Genomic DNA, 9,795 nt, shown 5'->3' with positions numbered 1-9,795 from the left:
CTAAACCTCACACTAATCCTAAACCTCACCCAAACCCTAAACCTCAACCTTACCCTCAACCTAAACCTAACCCAAACCCTGAACCTCACCATAACCCTAACACTAACGGTCAATCTCACCCTGATCCTCACCTTAACCCTAACCCTACCCCTCACCCTAACCCTCATCTTAACCCTAACCCTAACCCTAAAACTCACCATAACATTAACCTTAACCCTCAACTTCACCCTCAACCTCAACCTCATTCTAACCCTAAACCTAACACTAATCCTAACCCTAAACCTCACCCTCACCTTAATTCTAACCCTAACCCTAAAACTAAACCTCACCCTAACTCTGTCACCCTAAACTTCACCCTCACCCTAATCCTCACCCTAACCCTACCACTAAACCTTACCCTAACCATCACCCTCACCATCATTCTGACCCGAACCCGAACCCTAATCCTATCCCTCACCCTCACACTCACCTTCACCCTAACGGTAACCCTACACAACCCTAACCCTCACCCTTATCCTATCCCTAAACCTAAAGTTTACCCTAACCCTCATTCTCATCCTAAACCTAACCCTAAAACTCATCCTCATCCTAACCCTCACCCTAACCATTACCCCTACCGTAACCCTAAACTTTAACCTAACCCTAACCCTCACACTAATCCTAACCCTCACACTAACCCTAACCCCAACCTTCACCCTAACCCTCAACCTAACCCTAACCGAAACCCTAACCCTAACCATAACCCTAACACTAACCGTCAATCTCACCCTGATCCTCACCCTAACCCTAAATCTACCTCTCACCTTAACCCTCATCCTAACCCTAACCCTAACCCTAAAACTCACCCTAACACTAACCCTAACCCTCAATCTCACCCTCATCCTCACCCTAAACCTAAACCTACCCCTCACCCTAACCCTCATCTTCACCCAAACCCTAACCCTAACACTCACACTAACACTAACCCTAACCCTAAACCTCACCCTCAAACTCACCCTCAGCCTAAACCTAAAACAAAACCTAATCCAAACCCTAAACCTCACCCTCACCCTAATTCTAACCATAACCCTAAAACCTTAATCTCACCCTAACCCTAACTCTCACGCTAAACTTCACCCTCAGCCTAATCCTGACCCTAACCCTACCACTAACCCTTACCCTAACCCTCACCCTCACCCTCATTCAGACCTGAACCCGAACCCTAATCCTAACCCTAACCTTCACACTTACCTTCACCTTAATTGTAACCCTACCCAACCCTAACCCTCACCCTAATCCTATCCCTAAACCTAAAATTTACTCTAACCCTCATTCTCACCCTAACCCTAACCATAAACCTCACCCTCATGCTAACCCTTACCCTAAACCTTACCCTCACCGTAACCCTAACCTTAACCCTAACCCTAAACCTCACACTAATCCTAACCCTCACCCTAACCCTAACCCTAACCCTTAACCTAAACCTAACCCAAACCCTAAACCTCACCATAAACCTAACACTAACCGCCAATCTCACCCTGATCCTCACCCTAAACCTAACCTACCCCTCACCCTAACCCTCATCTTAACCCTAACCCTAACCCTAAAACTCACCCTAACACTAACCCTAAACCTAAACCTCACCCTCAACCTCACCCTCAGTCTAACCCTAACCCTAACACTAATCCTAAACCTTAACCTCAACCTTACCGTAATTCTAACCCTAACCCTAAACCTCAACCTCACCCTATACCTAACACTCACCCTAAACTTCACCTCACCCTAATTCTCACCCTAACCCTAACACTCACCCTAAACTTCACCCTCACGCTAGCCTACCACTAACTCTTACCCTAACCCTCACCCTCACCCTCATTCTGATCCTAACCCTAACCCTAATCCTAACCCTAACCTTCACACTTTCCTTCACCCTAATTGTAACCCTACCCAACCCTAACCCTCACCTTAATCCTATCCCTAAACCTAAAATTTACTCTAACCCTCATTCTCACCCTAACCCTAACCATAAACCTCACCCTCATGCTAACCCTTACCCTAAACCTTACCCTCACCGTAACCCTAACTTTAACCCTAACCCTAACCCTCACACTAATCCTAACCCTCACCCTAACCCTAACCCTAACCCTTAACCTAAACCTAACCCAAACCCTAAACCTCACCATAAACCTAACACTAACCCTGATCCTCACCCTAAACCTAACCTACCCCTCACCCTAACCCTCATCTTAACCCTAAAACTCACCCTAACACTAACCCTAAACCTAAACCTCACCCTCAACCTCACCCTCAGTCTAACCCTAACCCTAACACTAATCCTAAACCTTAACCTCAACCTTACCGTAATTCTAACCCTAACCCTAAACCTAAACCTCACCCTATACCTAACACTCACCCTAAACTTCACCTCACCCTAATTCTCACCCTAACCCTAACACTCACCCTAAACTTCACCCTCACGCTAACCTACCACTAACTCTTACCCTAACCCTCACCCTCACCCTCATTCTGACCCTAACCCTAACCCTAATCCTAACCCTAACCCTCACACTCACCTTCAACCTAACTGTAACCCGACACAACCCTAATCCTATCCCTAAACCTAAACTTTATCCTAACCCTCATTCTCACCCTAACCATAAACCTCACTCTCATCATAACCCTCAACCTAAACCTTACCCTCACTGTAACCCTAACCTTAACCCTAACCCTAACCCTCACACTAATCCTAACCCTCACCCTAACCCTAACCCTAACCCTCCCCCAACCCTCAACCTAAAGCTAACCCAAACCCAACCCTCACCATAACCCTAACACTAACCGTCAATCTCACCCTGATCCTCACCCTAAACCTAAGACTTCCCCTCACCCTAACCCTCATCTTAACCCTAACTCTAAACCTAAAACTCACCCTAACACTAACCCTAACCCTCAACCTCACCCTCCACCTCACCCTCAGTCTAACCCTAACCCTAACCCTAATCCTAACCCTAAACCTCACCCTCACCCTAATTATAACACTAACCCTAAACCTAAACCTCACCCTAACCCTAACACTCACCCTAAACTTCACCCTAATCCTAATTCTCACCCTAACCCTAACACTAACCCTTAACCTAACCCTCATCCTCACCCTCATTCTAACCCTAACCCTAACCCTAATCCTAACCCTAACCCTCACCTCACCTTCACCCTAACACTAAACCTAACCCAACCCTAAACCTCACTGTAATCCTATCCCTAACCCTAAACTTTACCCTAAACCTCATTCTCACCCGAAAACTATCCCTAACCCTAACCCTCACCCTAACCCTCACCCGAACACTAACGCTAACCCTCACCCTCACCGTAAACCGCACCCTAACCCTGACCCTAACCCTAACCCTAACTTTCACACTAATCCTAACCCTAACTCTAACCCGAACCCATAATTTCACCCTAACCCTCCCCCTAACCCTAAAACTAACCCAAACCCTCACCCTGACTCTAACACTAAGCCTAACCCTCACGCTCACACTAACCCTCACCATGACCCTAACACTAACCCTAAACCTAACCCTCAACCACACCCTAAAACTCATCCTCAAAAGAATCATCACCCTCACCGAAACATTACCCTACACCGAAACCTCTCCCTAACCCATCCCTAACCTTCAACGTAAATCTAACCCTCACCTCATGCTCAACCTCACCCTAAGCCTACCACTCACCGCAACCCTAAACATAACCCTAACCCTCACCCTAACCCTAACCGTAACCCTAACACACAACCTCACCCAAACTCTCACCCTAACCCTAACCCTCAACTTAACCCTTAGCCTCATCATCACCCTAACCCTCACCCTAAACCTAACCCTCACCCACAACCTAACTCTCACCTTCACCTGAAAACTCACCCTCACACTAAACGAAACCCTAACCCTAAACATCACCCTAACCCTAACCCTCACCGTAACCCTAACCCTAAACCTCACACTAACCCTAACCCTAACCCTCACCCTCACCCTCACCCTAAGCCTAAACTTAAACCTAACAGTAACCCTAAACCTAACTCTCACCCTCACCCTCACACTAACGCTAACCCTAACCCTAAACCTAACCATAACCCTCATGATTACCCTAAACCTAACCCTCACCCTCACCCTCACCCTTACCTATCCCTCACCCTCACTCTCACCCTAACCCTAACCCTAATCCTAACACTAACCCTCACCCTCACCCTAAGCTTAACGCTAACCCTCACCCTCACCCTCACACTCACCCTAACCCTAACCCTCACCCTAAACTTAACCCTGACCCTCAACATCTCCCTAACGCTCACCATTACCCTAACCCTCAACCTAACCCTAACCCTCACCAACACCCTAACACTCACCCTCAACCGAACACTCACCCTTACACTTATGAGCAACCTCACCCTAAACCTCACCCTAACTCTAACCCTCACCATCACCCTAACCCTAAACCTCAACCTAACATTAATACTCACCCTCAGCCTCACATTCTCCCTAAGCCTAACCCTAAACCTATCACTAACCCTAAACCTAACTCTCACCTTCAAGCTGACCCTAACGTTAACCCTAACCCTAACCCTCACCCTCACTCTCACCCTAAAAGTAACCCTAATCTTAAACCTAACCCTAACCCTCACCCTAAGACTAACCCTAACCCTAAACCCAACACTCACCCTAACCCTAACCCTCACCCTATCTCTAACCCTCACCCTGAACCTAACCCAAACCCTAAACCAAACATAGTCCTAACTCTCAACCTAACCCTCACCGTAACTTTAACCCTAACCCTAAACCTCACCCTACGCCTCAGCCTTACCCAAACCCTAACCCTATCCCTTACATCACCCTATCCTTCACCCTAACCCTTATCCACACCCTAACCCTGACCCTAACTCTAACACTAACCCTCACACTAATCCTAACCCTAACCCTAAATTGCACCCTAAACCTCACCCTCACCCTAACCCAAACCCTAACCCTAACCCTAAACCTAATCCTTACCCTCACCCTCACCCGAACCCTCACTGTCAACCTAACCCTCACCCTAACCCTAACCCTCAACTACAACCTAAACCTCACCCTCACCCAAACCCCCATCCTCACCCTAATCCAAAACAACACCCTAAACCGAACCCTCATCCTAAACGTAATCCTAACCCTAACCCTAAATTGCACCCTAAACCTCACCCTCACCCTAACCCAAACCCTAACCCTAACCCTAAACCTAATCCTTACCCTCACCTCACCCTCACCCGAACCCTCACTGTCACCCTAACCCTCACCCTAACCCTAACCCTCAACTACAACCTAAACCTCACCCTCACCCAAACCCCCATCCTCACCCTAACCCTAAACAACACCCTAAACCGAACCCTCATCCTAAACGTAATCGTAACCCTCACCCTAAACCTAACCCTCACACTCGACCTCACCATAAGCCTAACACTGACCAAAACCCTAAACCTAACCCTAACACTCACCCAAACCCTAACAATAACCCTCACACTCAACCTAACCCTAACATTCACACTAAACCTAACTCTAACCATCAACCTCACCCTAACCTTCATCCTAAACCTAACTCTCAACCACACCCTAACCCTCACCCTCACCCGAAGACTCACGCTCACACTAACACACACCCTCACCCTAAACATCAACCTAAACCTAACCCTCACTCTAATCCTTACCCTAACCCTCACCCTAACACTCACCCTCACCCTAACCCTAACCCTTACCCTCACCCTATCCCTCACCCTCACCCTAACCCTAACCCTAACCCTAACTTTCACCTTAATCCTCATCCTTGCCCTAACTGTATCCCTGACCCTCACCCTAACCTTAACCCTGGCCCTAACCCTAACACTAAACCTAACCCTCATCCTAAGCCTAACCCTAACCCTAACTCTAATTTTAACACTCATCCTATTCCTAACCCTAACACTCACCCTCACCCTCACCCTCAGCCTAACACTAACCGAACTCTAACCCTCACTCTCAACCACACCCTCACCCTAACCTTAATTCTAACCCCAACCCTCACCCTAACTCTAACGCTAACCCAAACCTAACCCTCCACTAAGCCTAACCCTAACAATAAACCTTACCCTAACCCTCACCCTCAACAGAAACCTGATGCTAACCCTAACCCTCACCGTCACCCTCACCCTTAACCCTAACAATAACCCTAACCCTCACGCTCAACCTAAACCTCACTCTAACCCTATTACTCACTCTAACCCTGAGCCTAACCCTAACCTTAACCCTCACAATAATCCTAACCCTAAACATATCCCTAACCCTAAATTTCAGCCTAACCCTCACCCTAAACCTAAACCTAACCAAAAACCTCACCCTAACATTAACCCTAATGCTAACCCTCAGCCTCATCCTAACCTTCACCATCATCCTAACCCTCACCCTAACCCTAACACTCAACCACACCCTAAACCTCACCGTCACCCGAACCCTCACCCGAACCCTAACCCTTAACATCAACCTAAACCGAACCCTCAACCTAACCCTAACACTAACACTCACACTAAATCTAACCCTCACCCTCATCCTCACCGTCATCCTAAGACTTACCCTTACAATAAACCCTAACCCTAACACTAACAGTCAACCTAACCCTAACCCTCACCCTAATGCTCAACGTCACCCTAACCCTCACCGTCATCCTAACCCTCAACCTAAGCCTAACCCTAAACATAACACTAACCCTAAACCTAAATCTCACACTCACCCTCAACCTTACACTAACCCTAACCCTAACCCTAACCCTAACCCTCACCCAAACAATCACCCTAAACTTAACCCTAACCCTAACCCTCACGCTAACCTTCACCCTCACCCTAACCCTATCCCTCACCCTCACCCTCAAATTAACCTAAACCTAAGCCTCACCCTCACCCTAACGCTAACCCTCACCCACACCATAACCCTTACCCGCATCCGAACACTCACCCTCACACTAACCCACACCCTCACCCTAAACATAACCCTAACTCTAACCCTCACCCTCACCCTCACCCCTACCCTAAGCCTAAACCTAAACCTAATACTAACCCTAAACCTAACTCTTACCCTCAGCATCTTCCGAAGGTTAACCCTAATCCTAACCCTAACCCTCACCCTCTTCTTCACCCTAACCCGAACTCTAACCCTCTCCCAACCCTAATCCTAACATTAACCCTCACCCTCTTCCTCACCCTAAACATAACTCTAACCCTCACCCTATCCGTCACCCTTAACCCAACACTATTCCTCACCCTCACACTCACCCTAACCCAAACCCTAACCCTAACCCTAACCCTAAATCTAAACCTCAACCTATGCCTAACCCTAACAATAAACCTAACCTCACCCTCACCCTAATCCCAAACCTAACCCTCTCCCTCACCCTCAGCCTAACACTTACCCTAACTCTAAAACTCACCTGCACCCTTACACTCATCCTAAACTTAAAGCTCACCCTAACTCTTACCCTCACCTTCACCCTCACCCAAACCCTAACCTAAACCTCAAACAATGCCTATCCCTAATCCTTATCCTCAGCCTAACCCTAAAGCTAACCCTAACCGTAACCCTCACACTAACCCCAACCCTCAACCTAACCCTAATCCTCACCCTCACCCTAACACTCAACCTAACCCTTACCCGTAGCCTAACTATAATTCTAACCCTAACGCTAACCCTCAAACTAAACCTAACCCTCACCCTAACCCTAAGCCTAACCTTAACCCCCAGCCCCAACCTCAACCTCACCCTAAATATAACCCTAACCCTAATCCTAATCCTAACCCTAACCCTCACCCTCACCCTAAGCCTAAACCTAAACCTACTACTAAGCCTAAACCTAACTCTCACCCTCAACCGCACCCAAAGCTTAACCCTAATCCTAACCCTAACTCTCACCCTCTTCCTCACATTAACCCTAAACCCAAACCTCACCCTATCCATCACCCTCACCCTAACCCTATTCCTCACCCTCACCCTCACCCTAACCCTCACCCTAACCCTAAACCGAAACCTAACCTTCAACCTATGCCTATCCCTAATCCTAAAACTAACCCTCACCCTCACCCTAATCCTAAACCTAACCCTCTACTTCACGTTCACCCTCAGCCTAACACTTACCCTAACCCTTACCCTCACCCGCACCCTCACCTTCACCCTAACCTTCAGCCTCACCCTAAACCTCAGCCTCACCCTCACCTTCACCCTAACGCTAACCCTAAACCTCACACCATCCCTAAACCTAATCCTTATCCTCAGCCTATCCCTAAAGCCAGCCATAACTCTAACCCTCACACTAATCGTAACTCTCAACCTAACCCTAACCCTCACCCTAACCCTAACCTTCACCCTAACTCTTACCCACAACCTAAACATAACGCTAACCCTAACCCTCACACTAAACTTAACCATCACCCTAACTCTAACCCTAAGCCTAAACTTAACCCTCAACCCAAACCTCAACCTTACCCTCAGCCTAACCCTAACCCTAATCCTAATCCTACCCTAACCCTCACCCTCATGCTCACCCTAAACCTAACCCAACCCTATCCCTCACATAACTCTAAAGCTAACAATAACCCTAACCCTAAACGTAATGCTAAACCACACCCTAAACCTAAACCTAACCCTAAGCCTCACCCTAAACTTAACCCTAGCTCTAAACCTCTCCCTAACACTAACCCTAATCCTCACCCTCACCCTAACCCTAACCCTAACCCTAACCCTCACACTATACCTATCCCTCACCCTCACCTTAATCCTCACCCTAAATCTTAACCTCACCCTCACCCTTACCCTCACATTAAGCCTCACCCTCATGCTCACACTAAACCTAACCCTCACATAACTCTAAAGCTAACAATAACCCTAACCCTAACCCTAATGCTAAACCTCACCCTAAACCTAACCTTAACCCTAAGCCTCACCCTAAACTTAACCCTAACCCTAAACCTCTCCCTATCTCTAACCCTAATCCTCACCCTCACCCTAACCCTAACCCTAACCCTAACCCTCACACTAAACCTATCCCTCACCCTCACCCTAATCCTAACCCTATATCTTACCCACACCCTTACCCTTACCCTTACACTAACCCTAAGCCTCAACCTAACCCTAACCCTAACCCTCACCATCAACCTCACCCTCAGCCTAACCCTAACCCTCACTCTAATCCTAACCCTAACTCTCACCCTCACCCTCACCCTAACACTCAACCTCACCCTCACCCTCACCCTCACCCTAACACTAACCCTAACCCTAACCCTCACACTAAACCTAACCCCCATGCTAACCCTAACCCTACCACTAAGCCTAACACTCTCACTAACACTTATCCTAATCCTACACCTCACCCTATCCTTAAACCTAAGCCTAAACTTCATCCTCACCATAGCCCTCAGCTAACAATAACCCTATCCCTAACCCTCACATTCACCGTCACCCCAACTCTCACGCTAACACTAACACTCAACCACAACCTAAACCTCACCCTCACCAGAACTCTCACTCTCACCCTAATCATAAACATCACCCTAAACCGAACCCTCACCCTAACTCTAACCCTAACCCTCACCCTAAACCTAACCCTCCCCATTACCCTCCCCCTCCTCTCCCCCTAAGCATAACCCTCACCCTAATGCTCACCCAAAACCTAACCCTTACCCTAACCTTAACCCTAACACTCAACCTATCCCTAACCCTCACCCTAATCCTAACTTTAAACCTCAACCTCACCCTAAACATCACCGTCACCCTAACCCTCACC

Source organism: Dipodomys merriami, unplaced genomic scaffold (genome assembly GCF_024711535.1).
Source record: "Dipodomys merriami isolate MVZ:Mamm:240054 unplaced genomic scaffold, mDipMer1.0.p SCAF_47, whole genome shotgun sequence".
Classification (NCBI taxonomy): domain Eukaryota; kingdom Metazoa; phylum Chordata; class Mammalia; order Rodentia; family Heteromyidae; genus Dipodomys; species Dipodomys merriami.
Note: the sequence above shows the minus strand (reverse complement) of the source record.